This window comes from Phyllobates terribilis, unplaced genomic scaffold (assembly GCF_046119375.1).
Source record: "Phyllobates terribilis strain yellow unplaced genomic scaffold, ASM4611937v1 Scaffold_7__3_contigs__length_470593459, whole genome shotgun sequence".
NCBI classification, from domain to species: Eukaryota; Metazoa; Chordata; class Amphibia; order Anura; family Dendrobatidae; genus Phyllobates; species Phyllobates terribilis.
Genome location: NW_027362767.1, coordinates 429,071,685 through 429,092,987, shown reverse-complemented (window position 1 = coordinate 429,092,987; position 21,303 = coordinate 429,071,685). Strand labels below are relative to the sequence as shown.

At 44.7% G+C, this 21,303-nt stretch overlaps 1 protein-coding gene and 1 long non-coding RNA gene across 5 annotated transcripts in view; one reads left to right on the top strand and one right to left on the bottom strand.

The window, feature by feature from the left end:
- B3GALT4 (beta-1,3-galactosyltransferase 4) overlaps positions 1-21,303 on the bottom strand; it is a 57,630-nt gene that overhangs the window by 8,842 nt on the left and 27,485 nt on the right. Inside the window, exon 1 of one of the 4 annotated variants that reach the window (XM_073641980.1) lies at positions 18,286-18,650. The exons of the other annotated variants lie outside the window; for them this stretch is intronic. The gene's annotated coding sequence lies outside the window, so the exon portion shown is untranslated. Of the gene's footprint in view, positions 1-18,285; positions 18,651-21,303 lie in introns of those variants that run through there. 4 annotated transcript variants of the gene reach the window in all.
- Positions 1,237-18,114, top strand: LOC141155219 (uncharacterized). Its single transcript, XR_012247523.1, has 3 exons — positions 1,237-1,598; positions 7,647-7,864; positions 17,998-18,114. It is a non-coding gene; the product is annotated as an uncharacterized lncRNA (long non-coding RNA).

The window sequence follows — 21,303 nt, the reverse complement described above, 5'->3', positions numbered from 1 at the left end:
CGATGTCATCAATATTAAGAACTCCATTTTTTATCTTATCTACTACATCACCAATAAGGGAAAAATATTTCTCCCAATTCTAAGGTATAACGAATTTATCACCAATATATGAACCAGTATCTGCCGGGATTGGAACTCATACATTTAGATTCCCCATATCTACAATATTTGCGTATTTACTCCATTGAGCCACTCGCAGTTATAGTCTCTGGGTACTTAATTTTTCTTTTTATTCTCTTTAGCTTTTCTCCCTCTACCTCATTTACGAGGTTTGCAGACTTCGATTTTTAACCCCCAAAAATTTAGCGGTATTATATGTTCTCTAGTTTATCATTGAGGCCGTCTGGGTACAGAGTCCTCAATCTGTATATCCAGAAGGCCTCTTTTTTATTTAACTGCTGTATCCTATTGGAAACATCTCTAGGATCTGTTCAATCGGTGTCAAAGTAACATTGAATTCTTTTTTATGCGTTAGCAAAAGGTGTCTTGATAGACTATGCATAAGGAGACTGACTCTGGCATTGTGTCTGTGGCCATTCAGTCGGGTTCGGACCATTTGAGTGGTCCTCCCCACATACTGGAGGCCACAGTCACAATTTATAACATATATAACAAAGTCGCTTATACATGTCAAATGTTGTCCTATCTGAAATATTTCACCTGTACTCTTGGAAACTATTTGTTGTTGTTTATCTGCTATATTATAGCAGCACTGACATTTTTTCTGGTTACATTTAAATGGAGTTCTTAATATTGATGACATCGTTATATTCTAGAATCGGGAAAAATATTTCTCCCCTATCAGTGAAGTAGAAAATAGGATAGTAAATGGAGTCATATGACAAATAATTTTATTTTATAGAAAAAAAAAAAAAATTTATTGAATAGGAAAAAACAATATATAGTGTTTTTTATTTTTATTTTATTTTTTTAATTTTTTTTTTTGTTGTTTTTTTTTGTGTTTGCTTAATACCTTTTAGAAGTGCACATGTGTTTTAAATTGATGAAAATTGATTGAGGGGTTGGTTTAGTTCCTCCTCCTCTTTTTATGCTATATAAATGTATTCTTTAAAGACAACTATGATTTTACCTGATGAAGGCTAATGTTATGTATAGCCGAAACGCGTTGTTTATATAAAAATAAACTGGATTATTCCTGAAAGATTTGGAGTAAGTAATGAATCACCTGGAAGCGCTCCCTGACAATGGGATGAAACTAAATGGGAGGAGACACAGATTAGATATTAGAAAAAACTTTTTGACAGTGAGGGTGATTAATGAGTGGAACAGGCTGCCACGAGAGGTGGTGAGTTCCCCTTCAATGGACGTCTTCAAGCAGAGGCTGGACAGACATCTGTCTGAGATGATCTAGTGAATCCTGCTTTGAGCAGGGGGTTGGACCAGATGACCCAGGAGGTCCCTTCCAACTCTACCATTCTATGATTCTATGAAACTGGAAACTTTTTCTTGCACTTTCTGACGAGTCTCCTGCAAAGGAGCTCGTTTTACCTGTTTTTGAGCTGCAGGCCAGCAGATCCAGACAACTACTCCACTCCCTAAAGACAGGGATACATGCTGGATAACAAGACACCACAAAGGTGAGAGCAATTTTTAATTCTAATTCGATATTGTTAAAATATTACACTTAGATCTGCGCCCCCCTTTCTTTTCTCCTTTTCCCTTTTTTTTTTATTCATCTATATAATATATGAGTTTCACTTTTTGTATTGAAGAACTGAAATAAATTAACTTTTTGATGATATTCTAATTTAGTGAGAAGCACTTGTATATGACACTTTGTTTGTTATTACATGATATGAATTTCTATATGTCTTTCAATATTTAACAAACTCTAAATAGACATAGCAGTGGATTATACAAGATTTTTACCCAGGCGTTCCCACCTTTCCTCCCTGCACTCCGTATCACCCTGAGGTGCGTCAGAGTTTAGCCTTCTTGGGCTCTGTGTTCCTGTCACACAGGCCAGTATTGCAGAGCCCCCAGCTCTGCAGCTTGCAAACACAAAACTGACACACCCAACCCTTTGCTGCAGGGTTTTAAATGAAAACTGTGGACATGAGTCACATGCACGACCCGGGCTGGAGGGAGTGGACCACCCCACTGCCATCCTGTAGTCCACTCCAAGAATAAAAGCCTATGCCGGGTTTTATTAAATCTGCCTTGGTCAAATAGCTTGACCAAGTCCAAACTTACTTTTATTCTGCACTGCAACCACAGCTATTTCTGTGATTGGAATGCACTGCAGCGGGTTCAATATGCTTCTATGCACATACATACCGTCCCTCGCATATAATTCCCCTCACTGCCTCACATACCCCCCCCCCTCTGTTCAAACTTGTGGGGTTGAACACTTGTCACCATACAGGGTGCCCGTGACAGGGCATCCGCATTTCCCTGCGACTTCCCAGCTCGATGTTCCACCGAAAAACTAAAACTTTATAGGGAGAGGAACCATCTGGTGACCCGAGCATTCCTCTCCTTTGCATTTCTCATACAGACGAGGGGTGAATGGTCTGTTACCAAAAGAAACTGTCGTCTGAACAAATAATAGCATAGGGACTCCAAGGCCCACTTAATAGCCAAGCACTTCTTCTCCACTACGCTATAATTTTTCTCTGCCGGGGTAAGTTTCCTGCTCAAATAGGTGACCGGATATTCCTCCCCGTTCACTCTTGCATCAGTACCGCTCCTCGGCCTACCTCTGAGGCATCCGTTTATACAACAAAGGTTTTCTTGAAGTTGGGGCTGGTGAGGCCAGGCTGTCCACACAACGCCGACTTCATAGACTGGAACGCTTCCTCCGCTTGAGGGTTCCACTGTACCATAACCGACTTCTTACCCTTTAACAGATCAGTTAGGGGTGCTGATCTCCCAGCAAAATTAGGTATAAACCGGCGGTAGTACCCAATGATGCCTAGGAACGCTCTCACCTGCTTTGTACTCAAAGGCCTGGGCCAGTTTTGAATGGTCTCAATCTTGTTTATTTGGGGTTTGATAACCCCGCGGCCAATCACGTTCCCTAAGTACCGAGCTTCCTTGAGTCCTATAGCACATTTTTTTGGGTTCACTGTTAACCCCGCCACTTGTACCTGGGACGGGTGGGTATGCCAGTTGGTATTAAAGATGATGATATCATCTAAATATGCTGACGCGTACATCTGATGAGGCTCTAACACTATGTCCATCAACCTCTGGAAGGTGGCCGGGGCCCCATGTAATCCAAAAAGCAAGACAACATAGTGATAGAGACCCTATGGCGTTATAAAGGCGGTCTTTTCTTTTGCTGATTATGTTAGTGGCACCTGCCAGTAACCCTTGGAGAGATCGAGCGTGGTGAAGTACTGGGCCTGCCTGTCTCTCAATCAGCTCATCTACCCGAGGCATTGAATAAAGGTCAAACTTTGATACCTTATTCAATCTCGGGAAGTCATTACAGAATCGTAATGACCCGTCTTGCTTCAGAATCAGCACAATGGGGCTAGCCCACTCACTCCTAGATTCCTCAATAACTCCTAACGGGAGCATTTGTTTTACTTCAGTTGTGATGGCTTGCCTCCGGGCTTCTGGCACACGATACGGCTTTATTCGTACCCTTACCTGAGGCTTGGTGACAATGTCATGTTGAATCACCGAGGTCCGGCCGGGCAGCCCCGAGAATACGTCTGTATTCTGCTGACCAAATAACAAGCCTCCCGCCGCAACTGTTTAGTGAGAGCGTAGCTTATCTTAACCTCACCCGGCCGGTGACAGAGGGTTCTCCGATGGTACGACCGGAGTCACATCCGTAACCAAACATTCCCGGTCCTTCCAGGCTTTTAGCAGGTTCACATCTTACAGTTGTTCCGGTTTTCTCTTTCCGGGCTGGTACAATCTGTAATTCACTTCCCCTATCTTTTCCTATACTTCATATGGCCCTTGGCACTTGGCCATGAGTTTGCTCTCTGCTGCGGGCACTAACACCCGATCCCCTTCTTTAACCCCTTCCAGACATGCGCCGTACATGTACTGTTCTGCGGGAGTTGCGTTTCCACAAAGAGCAGTACATGTATGGCGCAGTGATCGGACGGGCTCACGCTGAGCGCCGCCAAGATCACATGCGGGTGTCAGCTCTGTGTGAGAGCTGACACCCCGCAGCACCGCCCACGATCGGTGCTAGCACCGATCGCGGGCGTTTAACCCCTCTGATGCCGCTCTCAGTAGTGACAGCGTCATCGCAGGTCATTGCAGAGGGAGTGGGCTCCCTCTGTGATCCCATCAGCACAATGCGATGTGATCGCATTGTGTTGATGGTCCCCATAGTTACCTCCGGCCCCAAGATGGCCGCGGGGTCCTTCAGGAAGATGGCCACTCAGTGCCTGCTCAGAGACAGGAGATGAGACGCCTCCTTCCTGCTTGTCAGACGCTGCTCTGATGCTCTGCAGTGCAGATGCATTGCAGAGCATCAGATCAGCGATCTGAAAGTTTGAAAATGATATCCCACCCTGGGACAATGTAAAAAAGTTACAAAAAAAATTAATAAAAATTATAAAAATATAAAAAAAAAAAAATCACAAAATAAAAGGAAAAAAAAAGAAAATATATTAATCCAATAAATATATTTAAGTGTAAAAAAAATAACCAAAAATGTACACATATTAGGTATTGCCGCGTCCGTAACCCGACCTATAAAACTGTCCCACTAGTTAACCCCTTCAGTAAGCACCGTAAAAAAATAAAAAACAAGGCAAAAAACGATGCTTTATCATACCGCCGAACAAAAAGTGGAATAAAACGCGATCAAAAAGACGCCTGTAAATAAAAATGGTACAGCTGAAAACGTCATCTTGTCCCACAAAAAACAAGCTGCCACACAGCTCCGTCAGCAGAAAAATAAAGTTACAGCTCTCAGAATAAAGCGATGCCAAAATAATTATTTTTTCTATATAATAGTTTTTATTGTATAAAAATAGCAAAACATAAAAAAAATATATAAATGTGGTATCTCTGTAATCGTACTGACCCGAAGAATGAAGCTGTTTTATCAATTTTACCATACGCGGAACGACATAAAAAAAATCCACCCAAAAAAATTTCTGAATTGATGGTTTTTGTTCATTCTGCCTCCCAAAAAATGGAATAGAAAGCTATCAAAAAAATGGCACGTGCCCGAAAATGGTACCAATAAAAACGTCAACTCGTCCCGCAAAAAACAAGCCGTCACATGACTCTGCCGGACAAAATATGGAAAAATTATAGCTCTCAAAATATGGCGAAGCAAAAACTTGTTTTTACAATAAAAAGCGTCTTTTAGTGTGTGACAGCTGTCAATCATAAAACCCGATATAAATCTGGTATCGCTGGAATCTCACCGACCCGAAGAATAAAGTCGTCTAATCAATTATACCACACGAGGATCGGCGTAAAAAATAAATAAAAGCAATTCTTTTCCTGCTGCCTATTTGTTCATTCTGCCTCCCAAAGATCGCCAAGTAAAGCTCAGTTCACATTTATCCTGCGATCTGCGCAGAGCGCCTGCACCAGGGTTTCCGTGTAAATCTGTAAAATCTGTTAACAATAATATAGGGGCTTTCACATTACTGGTAGCACAAAGGCTCTGTAAATCGAAATGGCTCCTCGCCCTCCAAAAGAAATCCAGAGAATTCTGTGCTCCCAAATCCAAATGTCCCCCTCCCTTCTGAGCTCCAGTTTGTGTCTAAACCGCAGTTAGCGTCCACAGTTGGCATTTCTATAGCGATGAAAGCCCGCCTAATTTACGGGTGCGTGTCTCCAGAAGCACGAGCTGGGCATAATGTACTGGTAACCACAATGTACTGGTCACTACAACGGCAGTTTGCAATCTTCATTTAGCAACATCCGCTGCTGCTTGTTTGTGGAAAACACCCATGGAGTCAAAATCGTCACTACACCTGTAGATAAATTCACAAAGGGGTATAATTTCCAAAATGGGGTCACTTGAGGGGGGATTCTGCTCTTCTAGCACGTAGGGGCTATGTATATGGAGTCCGCAAACTATTCTAGGAAAATCTGCGCTCCGTCCCTCCCGAGTCTCGCCGTGTGGCTAAGCAGTACTGTACAGCCACATATGAGGTTTTTCTAAATTCAGCAGACATTGTGGGACAAATTTTGGTGCCATTTTTACCCATTTCCCAGTGTGAAAATGTAAACTCTGGAGCTGAAACAAAATTTCCGTGTTAAAAATTTAATTCTTTTTTCTTCACTGCCCAATGGTATAAAATTACGTGACCCACCTGTGGTGTTAATTAATATGATCACTGCACCCCTAAATTAATTCATTGAAAGGTGTAGTTTGTAAAATTGGGTCACTTATGGGGGGAGTTCAGCTGCTCTGGCACCTCAGGGGCTCTGCCAATGTGACATGGCACCCTCAAACCAGTCCAGCAAAATACGAACTCCAATATGGCGCTTTTTCCCTTCTGCACTTTGCACTATGCCTCAAAAGTAGTTTTCGACCTCATATGGGGTATTTGCATACTCAAGAGAAATTGCATAACAAATTTTGGGATCCATTTTCTCCTGTTATCCTTGTGAAAATGCAAAATTTTGTGCTAAAAAACATCTTCTGGGAATTTTTTTTTTTTTTATTATTTTCACTGTTGAATGTTCTAAACTTCTGTGAAGCACCTTGGGGTTCAAGATGCTCACCACACATCTAGATAAGTTCCCTAAGGGGTCTGGCTTCCAAAATGGTGTCACTTGTGGGGGGTTTGCACTGTTTAGGCACATCAGGGGCTCTCCAAACGCAACATGGCATCCACTAATTATTCAAGAAAATTTTACATTCAAAAAGTCAAATGGCGCTCCTTCCCTTCCAAACCCTGCCGTGCGCCCAAACAGTGGTTTCCTCCACATACGGGGTATCAGCTTACTCAGGAGAAATTGCACAACAAATGGTATGGTGCAATTTCTCCTATTACCCTTATGAAAATGCAAAATTAGGACTAAAAAACATTTGTGGGAAAAATGTGAAATTTTATTTTTACGACTCAATTTTATAAACTTCTGTGAAGCACCTGGGGGTTCCTAACCTCCTAACAAAAAAAAATGGTTCCAAAATTGTGCTGATGTAAAGTAGACATGTGGGAAATGTTATTTGTTGATGTAAGGGCATGAAAATTCAGACTTTGAAAATTGCTAAATTTTCAAAATTTTTGCCATATTTCCAGTTTTTTTATAAAGTAACAAGTCATATTGAAGAAATGTTACCACTATCATGAAGTACAAAATGTACAGAAAAAAACAGTCTCAGAATCAGCGGGATCCGTTGAAGCGTTCCAGAGATATTGCCTCATAAAGTGACAGTGGTCAGAATTGTAAAAATTGACCCGGTCATTAATGTACAAACCACCTTCGGGGGTAAATGGTTTAATAATGTGCCGCAGATTTACCATCACGCCGGATCAGACCTTGTAGTATTTTCTGATGTTGTCTGGCTCCATTTATTGTACAATCTCTTTATTCCAGAAAACTGCCATAAATACATTAATAAATCTTATTCATAGTTAGAACTGCAAAATTGTCCCGATATATAGTAAATATGAGTCCGGAGGAAAGGGGGCAATAAATATAACTGACGTCCTGATCTGAGCTTTCCTCTCTGTATTTAGATCCATCTGGGAAGCTTTCTCCTGAGTTCACCTCCTGTGAGATAACTCATCATTTGCCCCAGGAAGCCTCTTTGGACTGGGCACACTCTCTCACGGAGAAGTTCAGCTCGCCAGCTCTTGGCAAGGCCTGGTACACCCTGGCGCCAGCAATCATCTTGATGGAAGGGGCCTGAGCCTCGTCCTGGGACCTCTTGGTGACAAAAAAGATCATTTCTCTGGTACGTGTTCCTTAGAGGTGAAAAGAGGTCCAAAGTGGCTCACCACACATCTAGATAAGTTCCCTGAGGAGTTTAGTTTCCAAAATGGTGTCATTTGTGGGGGGGTTCCACTGTTTAGGCACATCAGGGGCTCCCCAAACGCAACATGGCGTCCGCTAATTATTCCAGCAAATTTTACATTCAAAAAGTCATATGGCGCTCCTTCCCTTCCGAACCCTGCCGTGCGCCCAAACAGTGGTTTTCCCCCACATATGGGGTATCGGCTTACTCAGGAGAAATTGCACAACAAATTTTGCGTCCACTTTTTCCTGTTACCATTGCAAAAATAAAAAATTTGGGGTCTAAAGTAACATTTTGTGAAAAAAGTTAAATGTTAATTTTTTGTTTCCACATTCCAAAAATTCCCGTGAAGCACTTGAAGGGTTAATAAACTTCTTGAATGTGGTTTTGAGCACTTGAGGTGTGCAGTTTTTAGAATGGTGTCACTTTGGGGTATTTTCTGCCATAAAGGCCCCTCAAAGTCACTTCAAATGTTATGTGGTTCCTAAAAAAAATGGTTTTGTAAATTTTGTTGGAAAAATGAGAAATCGCTGGTTAACTTTTAACCCTTAACTTCCGAACAAAAAAAAAATTTTGGTTCCAAAAATGTGCTGATGTAAAGTAGACATGTGGGAAATGTTATTTATTAACTACTAGCTGGTGGCCCGATTCTAACGCATCGGGTATTCTAGAATATGTATGCGGCCGACCGGGCGCAAACAGCAGAGCGGTGTTTAAATTTGGCGCCAATATCGCAGATTGGGGAGAGGCGCTGCCTGTGCGGGTTACTTTCGCTGCGAGCAGCCGGGAGATGACCGGCTGCTCGCAGCAGAAGTATCCCGACCGGCGGCGCCGCTCCCCGGTCCTTCCTTTACACTTGCCTTCGGGAGATCAGCGGCCCTAGCCATCTCCCGGCTGCATCGCCGCTGACCTCCGTGCGGCAGATGAGCCGCTAACGGCCGCCATCTTTTTCTGAAATCCCGCGTCGCTGATTGGCCGCGGCCAGACCAATCAGCGTCGTGGGATTTCCTGGACAGAAGGACAGACGGGATAAGACGATTATATATATTAGATTTTTTGCGACATGACTCTCTGATTTAATGGCATAAAGATGAAAATTGCTAAATTTTCGCCCAATTTTTTCTCAAATAAACGTAAGTCATATAAAAAATGTTACCACTATCATGAAGTACAATATGTCACGAAAAAACAATCTCAGAATCAGGGGGATCCGTTGAAGTGTTCCAGAGCTATTACCTTATAAAGTGACAGTGGTCAGAATTGTAAAAATTGGCCTAGTCAGGAAGGTGAAAACAGGCTTCAGGGTGAAAGGGTTAAAGGACCTGACCGTGGCTCTTTTATTATACATGCGATTCTGCACTGCCTGTGCATCCATTAGATCTTCCTTTACTATGGGCATGACTGCCGCGATCCGGTCCTGCATACTTGTCACGTGCTCGATTACACTCTTATGCGGAGTTGGCTCTTGTTCCCACGTTTACTTGGCTATGTCCAGCAACCCCCTAGGATGCCTGCCATACAATAGCTCAAAGGGTGAGAAGCCCGTGGTACCTCACGGACAGCAGACATCAAGTAGGGCAGTACCATGTCCCAATCCCTCCCATCCTTGAAGACCACCTTTTTTAACATAGATTTAAGTGTCTTGTTAAATCTTTCCACTAACCCATCGGTCTGTGGGTGGTACACCGATGTGCGCAACTGTTTAATCCGGAGCAGCTTACATAGCTCCCTTGTCACCTTGGACATAAAAGGAGTCCCCTGATCTGTAAGGATGTCCTTAGGTAGCCCAAGGCGACAGAACATGGCAAACAGCTCGCGGGCGATAAGTTTTGCTGAAGTGTGGCGTAGTGGTATTGCTTCTGGGTAACGGGTGGTATAATCTACGACCACAAGTATGTGTTGGTGAGCTGACTTTACAATGGGTCCCACCAAATCCATCGCAATCCATTCAAAAGGTACCTCTAACAGGCAGAGGTACCAACGGGCTACGGAAGCTTGCGGTGGGTGTGGTTAGCTGACATTCCGGGCAAGATTCACAATACCTCTGTACCTTAGCGTAAATCCCAGGCCAAAAGAACCCCTGCAAGATGCGCTCTTGCATTTTTTTAACCCCTAGGTGCCCACCCAGCAGGTGTGTGTGGGCCATCTCGAGCACTGCCCGACGGTACAACTGAGGCACCACTAGTTATTCCACGACCTCGTCCCGGATTTTGTCAACCCGATAGTAACTCTTGGTTGACCGCCATGCGTTGAAAGACAGTCTCTGCACCTGGTTGCTGAGCCACCCCATTTACCTCTATTACCCTTTCCCGGGTCAGGGTAGGATCCTGCAGCTGAGCTGTCCCAAACGTTCCCCGGGACACTTCCAGCTCTGGAATCAATGGGGTCTCCTCGATCTCTCCTGCCAATACCTCTAGGGGAAATATATCGGGGTTACACTCTATCCCTAGGTTGGCGACCCCTATGGCAGGTATCCCTGACTCGGGATCTTCGGGTTCCGCACCCGGATTGATATTTACTCTGGGAGGGTTAATTCTATTCTCCCACAGGGACCAGAACAGGGGCAAGTCTCTTCCCAAAACAGCCCCATAAGGCAGGGTCTTCACCACTCCCACCACATGTTTCACCTCCACACACGGAGTAGAAAAAGTAACCTTTGCGGTCAGGTATTCTCGGAGGTCCCCATGTATTCAAACAACCCCAACTTTCCGTCCACTGGTGACCCATGGCCCAGAGTTACTAGGCTCCCTGAGTCCAAGAGAGCCTCCGTCTGGTACCCATTGACGAGTATCTGGCACAGTTGGGGTTCGCTGCATGCAGCGTCTGCAGTTGCAGTGCAGACTGTCTGGGCATACATCGAGACTCTGCGCGTAAACCCACAGTCCATAGGTTCCACCGTCAGGGGGCAGTTGGCAGCAACATGTCCTGGCCCTTGGCATCGCCAGCACCTGATAGTGGAGGCACCATTAGTCTTTGAGACCATTTTAGGGGAAACTGGTCTCCTGCCATTCTCAGTCTGGGGTACCCCCTCAGTACAGGCTCGGTGCTGACTGTCCCCAGCAGAAGGACGTGACCCTTTTCTTGGCTCCTTGGCTTGCAGGGTCCGGCGTGATAGACACAATGGGGCAGAGTCCCATATGAAGTCCTGAGTGGCCGTGTACCGCTCAATCAGGCTAACCACCTGGTCTAGAGTGCCTGGGTCCCCTTGCCCCACCCAACAGTGTATAGCGGCTGGCAGAATTCTCACTAGCCGGTCGACCACCACCCTCTCCACCATCTGGACCGGAGTCAAAGTCTCAGGCTGGAACCACTTTTTAACCAGCTGCAGCAAGTGGCTGAGACCTGGCGGGTCGGGCCTCCACAAAGGTCCATGAAAACACCCGTTGGGCTCTCACATAAGTATTAACCCCCAGTCGGGAAAGGATCTCACCTTTCAGCTTCCCATAGTCCTGGGCATCCTCCCGACTGAGGTCAAAGTAGAACTTCTGAGCATCGCCCATCAAAAATGGAGCCACCACTTCAGCCAACTGGTCGGCTGGCAGGTTCTCCCGCTCCGCTGTGCGCTTGTAGATGGTGAGGAAGGCTTCCACGCTGTCTTCCAGCCTCAGCTTCCTCAAAGCAGAGCGGACCTTGTCCCGGGCCTCTCGATGTTCCGGGGTCGTTGATGGGGGTGCCTCACGCAGGGCCACAATGTGCTGCAGCAGCAGGTTCTTCGTCTGTTGTTGCTGTGTGAGGACCAACTGTCGCAGGATTTCCTCCATCTTGTCAGCGGGCCTGGGCTGCAGGCCTAATAACTCACATGCAGCTGGCGTTGGGGTATGCCTCAGTTCACACTGCCCGCATTCTCCAGCATATTGTAGTGCGGCGGTGTTCACACTGTGCGGTAATGAGGCAGTGACCCAGGAAAGGAAAAGTTCAAATCAAATGTCTTTATTCTCCAGAAAACTCACCAAGTAACGGTAATTGGCATCCTCCGGATCGCAGCGGGGACGTCAAAGTACAGTCAGTTTCCAGACCCATTGCCGTGGGCGACTGCACGCCGTATCACCCTGAGGTGCGTCAGAGTTTAGCCTTCTTGGGCTCTGTGTTCCTGTCACACAGGCCAGTATTGCAGAGCCTCCAGCTCTGCAGCTTGCAAACACAAAACTGACACACCCAACCCTTTGCTGCAGGGTTTTAAATGAAAACTGTGGACATGAGCCACATGCACGACCCGGGCTGGAGAGAGTGGACCGCCCCACTGCCATCCTGTAGTCCACTCAAAGAATAAAAGCCTATGCCGGGTTTTACTAAATCTGCCTTGGTCAAATAGCTTGACCAAGTCCAAACTTACCGTATTTTTCGGACCATAAGACGCACCTAGGTTTTAGAGGAGGAAAAAAAAAATGTAAGCAAAAAATGTGTTCATGATGCACTTTTAAGGGGGAGGGGGTCTTCTGCTGACACTGGTATATCGGTAATGTCCCCCAATTCTGACAATATCCCCATCTGGGTATATATGCCCCCCCTTCCTTTTATATGTGGTCCCCATCCCCATCCTGGTATGCCTGGCATCCCTCCAGCCTGGTATGCATGGAACCCCTCCATCCTGGTATGCATGGCACCCCTCATCCTTATCCTGGTATGCATGGCACCCCTCATCCCTATCCTGGTATGCATGGCACCCCTAATCCCTATCCTGGTATGCATGGCACCCCTAATCCCTATCCTGGCATGCACGGCACAGCAATCCCCATCCTGGTATGCATGGCACCCATCATCCCTATCCTGGTATGCATGGCACAGCAATCCCCATCCTGGTATGCATGGCACAGCAATCACCATCCTGGTATGCATGGCACAGCAATCCCCATCCTGGTATGCATGGCACAGCAATCCCCATCCTGGTATGCATGGCACCCCTCATCCCTATCATGGTATGCATGGCACCCCTCATCCCTATCATGGTATGCATGGCGCCCCTCATCGCTATCCTGGTGTGCATGGCACCCCTCATCCCTATCCTGGTGTGCATGGCACCCCTCATCCCTATCCTGGTATGCATGGCACCCCTCATCCCTATCCTGGTATGCATGGCACCCCTAATCCCTATCCTGGTATGCATGGCACCCCTAATCCCTATCCTGGTATGCATGGCACCCCTCATCCTTATCCTGGTATGTATGGTCCCTCATCCTTATCCTGTTATGTATGCCCCCCCTCATCTTTATCCTGTTATGTATGCCCCCCTCATCTTTATCCTGGTATGTATGGCCCCCTCATGCTTACCTTGGTATGTATGGCCCCCTCATCCTTATCCTGGTATGTATGGCCCCCTCATCCTTATCCTAGTATGCATGGTCCCCCTAATCCCCATCATGCTGCACATAAAAAAAAACAAAAAAAAAAACACTCCTACTCACCTTTCTTCTCTCTCCTCCAGCGCTGTGTCCTGTCTGCCCGCACTGATCTCTCCATGTGAGTCCATGCGCGGCTCACAAGGAGAGATCAGCTGCCGGAAGTCACTGCTCCCCACGCTGGGACTGTGTGCGCGGGGAGCAGTGACTTCATGCTCCTTCATAACCGGCACACAGCGTAGCGCGGCTCCTGCTGCTGCCGGGCTATCGCGTGTGCCCGCTTAGTAAAGGGCATGAATATTCACCCCCTCCCCACGCCCATGGGCGTGGAGAGAGGTTGAATATTCATGCCCTTTAACAGCAGGCAAAGGCGATTCCGGCAACAGCAGGAGCCGCGCTGCGGCTAAACTGTGTGCCGCTATTAAGGAGCATGAATATTCAGTGCTCCCCACGCCCCATGGGCGTAGGGAGCAGTGAATATTCATTTTCTTTAGCAGCGGGGACAGTGTAGGCTGCAGCAGGCGGCTGCTGCCTCCTGTGCCCCGCTCCTCCGCCGCAACCGCTCCCCCCACACCCCACATATATACACCCCCCCAACATTAGGACTATAAGACGCACCCCCCATTTTCCTCCAAAATTTTGGAGGAGAAAAGTGCGTCTTATAGTCCGAAAAATAAGGTACTTTTATTCTGCACTGCAACCACAGCGGGTTCAATATGCTTCTATGCACATTCTGGGGGATACATAACGTCCCTCGCATATGATCCCCCTCACTGCCAACTCATAAATATATATATATATATATATATATATATATATATATATATATATATATATATATATATATATATATATATATATATATATATATAATGTGTGTCCTACTTCTTTAATGTATTGTAATAAAGATGTTTTTAGCCTTTAAAAAAAAGCCTAATCTCTTTAAGTGTTGGATACAAGTGTAACAAACCTTCAGCTGTGACAAGATCCAAACGGGTATTCTAAACTAGAAGGCAAACAGTGAATGTCTTGCCAGTTACAGCAAGCGGAGATCTTACAATGAGTGAAACGAACAAATGAAAAATAAAGAAGAACTTGTGACTACACGGAAACCCTTGTGATAATTATTAGTGTTGAGCGAGCATGCACGACACGGCTCGGTACTCACCCGAGCATCACGTTACTCGGGATGTTCGGCGAGCACCGAGCATTTCCAGGTTACTCGGGCGAGAGTTCGGGTCTTTACAGAGCCAATGAACATGCAGGGATTGCCAGACAGTCACTGTAATGCCGCAGCCATGTAGGTTGTGGGCATTACAGTGATTGGCTGGCCGCACAGCGTCACCTCGAGTATTTAAAACCGGGCGCCGCCATCTTGGACACAGACGCTCCGGATCAGACAGTGTAGGGACAGCGCTGCTGATTTAGGGAGAGATATATCCTGCGAAATAGTTAGTGTAGGGTCTGTAAAGGCTGCCAGAACAAACAAACAGTCCTTCTCAGGACTAATATCCATCCCAGATATCAGGCAGGCAGGCTGTATAGGAGACGCAGTGGTTATACCAGCAAACGCTGCATTACAGTCCTGTGTGCTGCTCCTGTTGCTGAAATTGCTGGACTTAGCTCCAGGTCTCGTGGGCCAGGAATAATCCTTTTTTTTTTTTTTTTTTTTTTTCATCTAAATCCTCTTTTTTTTTCCTCCTTCACACTGTACAAATACCAGTCTTATAAACCTTTTGGTGTCCCCCCTGAGGCGAGGTGAGATCACACACGTACCATGCCTGGCTCATGTGCTTAACCTCGTGGTTCAGCGGTTTCTTAAATCGTACCCCAAGTTGCCAGATCTGCTCGTCAAAGAACGCCGCCTGTCAGCTCATTTTCGCAAGTCGGCTACAGCTTCCGCCGCCCTTGCTGTGTTGCAGCAGCGTTTGCAGCTTCCGGCACACTGACTGTTGTGTGATGTCCCCACACGTTGGAATTCTACCCTCCACATGTTGCAAAGGATTTGTGAGCAGAAGAGAGCAGTTGTGGAGTACCAGCTGCAACAAGGCCGTCGATATTCAGGTCAGACTCCACACATAAGACCTCAGGAGTGGACCTGGATGTCTGACATCTGTACCATCTTGACAAACTTTGAGGAGTCCACCCAGATGGTGAGTGGCGATGACGCCATCATTAGTGTCAGCATCCCACTTGTCTGTCTTTTGCAACGCTCTCTGCAGAGAATTAAAGAGGAGGCATTGCAGCCAGAGTATGATGAGATGGATCAAGAAGCCGTAGCGGTCGATTACACACAGCCCAGCCTCATCTCATCCCAACGTGCATTGGGAGACAATGCACGAGAGGAGGAGGAGGAGGAGCAGGAGGAGGAAGAACAGGAGCTTGTATCATGCACTGTAGACGGTAGCACCTGTACAACTGTCATACCGTCGGTTCAGCGTGGGTGGCCTGAGGACAGGGGGGAGGAGGAGGAGAGCATGGTCAGTCGTCATCTTGGTGAGGACATGGAAGTCTTGCCCATTACCAGTCTGGCACGCAAGGCTGACTTTATGTTACGCTGCCTTAACCGTGACCCTCGCATTGTCAAAATGTTGGTGACAGTCATTACTGGTTGGTGACACTTTTAGACCCCCGCTACAAGGAGAACTTTCACTCTCTTATTCCTGAGGTGGAGAGGTCTACAAAAATGGGGCAGTACCAGAAGGCCCTTGCTGCAGAACTGTTAAAAAAATTCCCATCTGAACACGCTAGCGGCAGAGGTCACAGTTCGTTGACCAACCAAGGCGTACAAGTGAGAGAGAGGCAACTTCAATCCAGCAGAGGCAGGGGTACACTGTCAACGTTCTGGGATAGTTTTCTGAGACCCGCCAGCTTACAGGCCCTGAGGCGCGGGGTACTCTCACAAGGAGTGGAAAGTTTCAAAAGATGGTGAGGGAGTACCTTGCCGACCGTACCAGCGTCCTCCGTGATTCCTCTGTGCCTTTTAATTATTGGGTATCCAAGCTGGACACTTGGAATGAACTCGCTCTGTACGCCTTGGAGGTCCTGGCATGCCCTGCCGCTAGCGTGTTATCGGAGCATGTTTTTAGTGCTGCTGGGGGAATTATAACTGATAAGCGCACTTGCCTGTCAACTGACAATGCTGACAAGCTGACCCTTATCAAAATGAACAAGGGCTGGATTGGGCCAAACTTCTCATCACCACCAAATGACAGCAGAGTAACAAAGTCAAATCCACTGTGTTATTTCGGGAGGTGTATTCACATGCACTGCTTCACACCCACACATGGGTATACGCTTCCTCATTTCGGCTGTTTTATGTTCTTCTCCTTATCCTCAGCCTCCACCACCACTATACCACCAAGGTGACCGTGGTCCGTGTTGCCATTATTGAAAGTTCCTCCGTCCTTATTTTTGTCAGTTTTTGCTTGGAAGGCATAAGCAAAGACTGTGGGAGACCCACTCCCCAATAATGGAAATAATATTTTTAAGATGCTGTACTGTATGGCTCTTGTAAGGGGCATTAAAAGCGTCTTATTAAGCTACTGGGACCTCCACCACTTTTCCGAGGGGCATTAAAAGAATCTTGTTAAGCTACTGTGACCTCCACGTCTCTTCCAAGGGGCATTAAAACTGTCTTGTTAAGCTACTGCGACCTCCACCACTTTTCCGAGGGGCATTAAAAGCGTCTTGTTAAGCTACTGTGACCTCCACCACTTTTCCGAGGGGCATTAAAAGCGTCTTGTTAAACCACTCTGAACTCCACAGCTCTTCCAACGGGCATTGCATTTCCTCCTAATTTTTGGCAGCTTTTCCTTGGAAGGCATAAGCAAAGACTATGGGAGACACACTCCCCAATAATGAGAATAATGTTTTTAAGATGCTGTACTGTATGGCTCTTGTAAGGGGCATTAAAACCGTCTTGTTAAGCTACTGCGACCTCCACCACTTTTCCGAGGGGCATTAAAAGCGTCTTCTTAAGCCACTTTGAACTCCATAGCTCTTCAAGGGGCATTGAAATGTTGTTTTTAATTACCTCTAACCTCCACGACTCTTCCAACAGGCATTGCATTTCCTCCTAATTTTAGTCAGCTTTTGCTTTTCAATGCAAAGGCGAAAACTAAGGGAGACCCACTCCCCAATAATGGGTAGAAGGTTTTTAGTACGCTGTAATCCACGTCTGTTTCAAGGGGCATTGCAGTTCCTCATAATTTTTGTAAAGCCTTCCATTCACTGCTTAGGCCAACAATGCACAGGAGACCCAGTTGCTATAAATGGAAAAAAACGGTTTAGTTAAGGCCCTCTGACCTTCATGTCACTTCCAAGGGGCATTGGAGTGCCTCGAAATTTTTGGTAGGCATTGCCCTCACTGTATGCCCTATAACTGTGTAGCCGAACCGCTCCTTTTGGTACAGAAACATATCCTACAAGACATGTGTGGTTGACTGGCCTAGTGTGGGCATTGCTCCTTTTGTAAATTTCATAGAATCGATAAATCTTTTAGAATAGGACCTTTAACACACACAGTCAAGGATTTTATTTCTTGTAAAACGAATTATTTAGTTTACATAATTACATGTCCCTGCCAGTTTTATTATATTGGCAAAACTATCAGACCTTTATTTATTCGGTTCAGGGAACACTATAATTCTATAGTATCAAAGAAAGGTTCCCCTAGATTAATTCAACATATCTCTGAATGTCATAATGCCGACCCGACTGTGTTACGTTTTGCAGGGTTAGAACATGTTAGACTGCCAAGGGAAGGAGGAGACCGCAAAAAAATACTATTGCAACATGAGGCTAGATGGATATTAAATTCTGAAGCCCAGGGCCCATTAGGGTTGAATGAGAAGGTAGATCTGTCAGTTTTCTTATGATACCGCTATTTACTTGTTTGCTTCATCTTATAATGTTTTTTCAGCTTAATGATGGAAAATGTTTTTATGCATATCATTATGTTTTAATTTATTCACACATGTGTTTGTATTGGTTTAAAGGGAAGTGAACAGGTGTGTCACTTACTTTGGACCCGTTGAAGCGCCGGAAGGCAGCGAAACGGTCGTTGTCCCTTTTTTCCTCTCCCCCGCATACCCTTCGGGGTCTCAGTCCAATGCTGCGCGCTGAAATGCTTCGCACACAAAAATAAAGGAACGTTTTAAAGAAGACTGGGTGAGTGCTACCTTTCCTTCTATTCTTGCTTGTGATTGAAATATTTCTTGGATGTGCACCACCGTTTAAGTCTTGAAGCACACAGTCTGAACTATGCCCTGGTGATTGATCCTTTGAAAAAACAGCGTGGTGCCAGAATGTTTCTCTTGCATTTGAACTGACTGACCTTGGACTTTGAAACAGGCACACCCTGTATTGTTAAAGAGCATATTCTAAAGGTAAAGTCCTGAATGCTTTTTTTTTTTTTTTTTTTTTTTACCATGGACTCAGAAGCTTCTTTCGTTTCTAGTGGTTTGTCAGCTGGACGTGAGAATGCGGGGGAGTTTTTTGCTGAATGCAATAATAAAGATGAATTAGAGATTATTAAATCTCTAGAACCAAATATTACTTCTCTAGCGGAAAAAGAAATAAGACTGTTTGGACAGTTAAATCCCTAAAATGTTATATTGACTCAGACAGAGTTCCACGAGGACTCTGAGTCTATAAGGAGATTTCCCAGTTTAAAGAAGATGAAACCTTCCAGAGAGAATGGGAAAAGGCACATCTGAACTGTTGCCTAGAATTGCTAAAACTAGTTTTGGCCAGAAATGAGCAAGAACTAATTAATATCACCACACTTTTAGATAAAGCTAAATCAGAACTTGCTTCTAGATTTATGGAAAACCAAATGAAAACCTTTCTGACCAAACTTGATAAGAAATTAGTTCCCCTGCAAGCAGACATAAAACAGAGGAAAAAAGAAAAATTCCTCAGAGATAAAAAGGACTATGAAACGAATATGGTATTTAAATGGAATAAAAATTTGCAAAACACAAATATGAAGACGTTCAGAACACGCAGATTTTTAAATACCAATTTCAGGAAGAAGAGAAGAATGGATTATGATGGTTGGACCACTGACTCAGATTCAAGTGGGATTGAGGAAAATCATCGGATGGAATGTATGGATACAGCGCAATTAGAATCTGGTTCAAAAAACTTCAATCCCCCTCCAAGCGGATCCGGAGAGGAGGGAAACATTGGAAAAGGAGGAAGAAATATGCCAGCAGGTGGCACGAAACGCAAGCAAGTTTCCTGGAGGAAATAACGGACACAAATATTGTGAATAATGAAATCATTAATTTAACACACCGGACACTATCTTCTGATCATCTGAGCATACTAAAAAAGGGTTTACATTTTTGTATCCCTGAACAGTTCAATTTAACGGACTTTAAAATAGATTTTTATAAATCCACGCGAAAAATGCATTTGCACAAGTAGTTTATAAATAAAGATCAGAGCACAATAATCCCCGCTATAGGTGAGATTCCCACCACTATTGATCAATTTGGATTTAGTACGTTAGCTCAAGATCACATACCACGAGAGGAAGTAGAGTTGCTACTTAGTCTGAACGACCCCCCTTCCACAAATAATAAAAGCCCTGCATCGGCACAATACACACCATTCACAGGTGGAATCAAATCCACCTTTGTCCCACCAGTGAATCCAGGCAATGTGATTGATCTGTTCCAAGAGAAAGTTATTACAGATGTACAAGCATTGATCTATAAAAAAAATGGTAGATAATTTAACCATAAGAGAGAAAGAGGCTATAAAAGAATTAAGAAACTGGAATGATGTGATATTCCGTAAAGCAGATAAAGGGGGAGATATAGTTCTACTAAAAAAATCAGATTATTTAAGGGAGGCTCTGAGACAGCTATCAGATGAAAATACTTATAAAAAATTGTCAGGGGACCCTACGCACAAATATAAAGAGCAGTTACGTTCATTATTGAGGAGGGCTATTGATAATGGTACTTTATCAAAAAAAGCGGCTGATAAATTATTACCAGACTTTCCACGCAAACCGCACTGGTACTATTTGCCTAAAGTCCATAAAAATTCACATAAGCCCCCGGGACGTCCGATAATCTCGGGGATAGGCTCCCTCACAGAACCTCTATCAAAATATATAGATTGGTTATTGAAACCATTATTAAAAAAGATACCTTCATATGTAAAAAATACAGGAGATTTTTTATACATCTTGCAGGAGATTGAATGGCAAGACGATTGGTCGTTAGCATCCCTTGACGTTGAAAGCCTGTACACGCGCATCCCTCAGCATGCGGGTGTACAGGCGATGGGTAAAATCCTGGAAAAAGCTGGCAATGAAACGAGTTATATAGATTTTGTAAAAAGCAGCCCCTCATTTATACTCACCCATAATGCTTTCAAATTTGGGAATGAATGGTATACACAAACAACAGGCACTGCAATGGGTACACCCGTCGCTTGAACCTTCGCTAACTTATTTTTAGCTGTTTTGGAAGAAACATTTATTCTGAGTGCTGTTAATCCTTACCCGAGATATATTAAGGCATACCACAGATATGTGGATGACATTTTCTTGGTATGGGCTGGGACAAGAGTGCAATTTGAAGAATTTGTGACTCTTCTTAATTCAGAGAATTTAGAAAATATGAGGTTCACCTCTACTTTTGGAGGTCATGAGTTAAATTTTTTAGACGTGCATGTATCCATTCAGGAAGGTACTATTGTGACAGAATCGTTTCGGAAAGACACTGCCACTAATATGTTATTACATTTTAATAGTTATCATCCGTATCATGCAAAACGTGGACTGCCTTACAGTCAGTTTTTAAGACTTCGAAAAATTAATAACTCTAATAAAAAATTTGAAGCACAATCAGATGACCTGTCAAAAAGATTTCTTGATAGAGGTTATCCCATTCAAGAAGTAAATTCAGCTCGCGCTAAAGCCAATAAAAAAACTCAAAAAGAATTAATAAAAGAACAAAAAAAGAGTGTCCAAAAAAGAAGATCAAAAATTCATTCTAACTTTCAAATTTAGTCCAATGT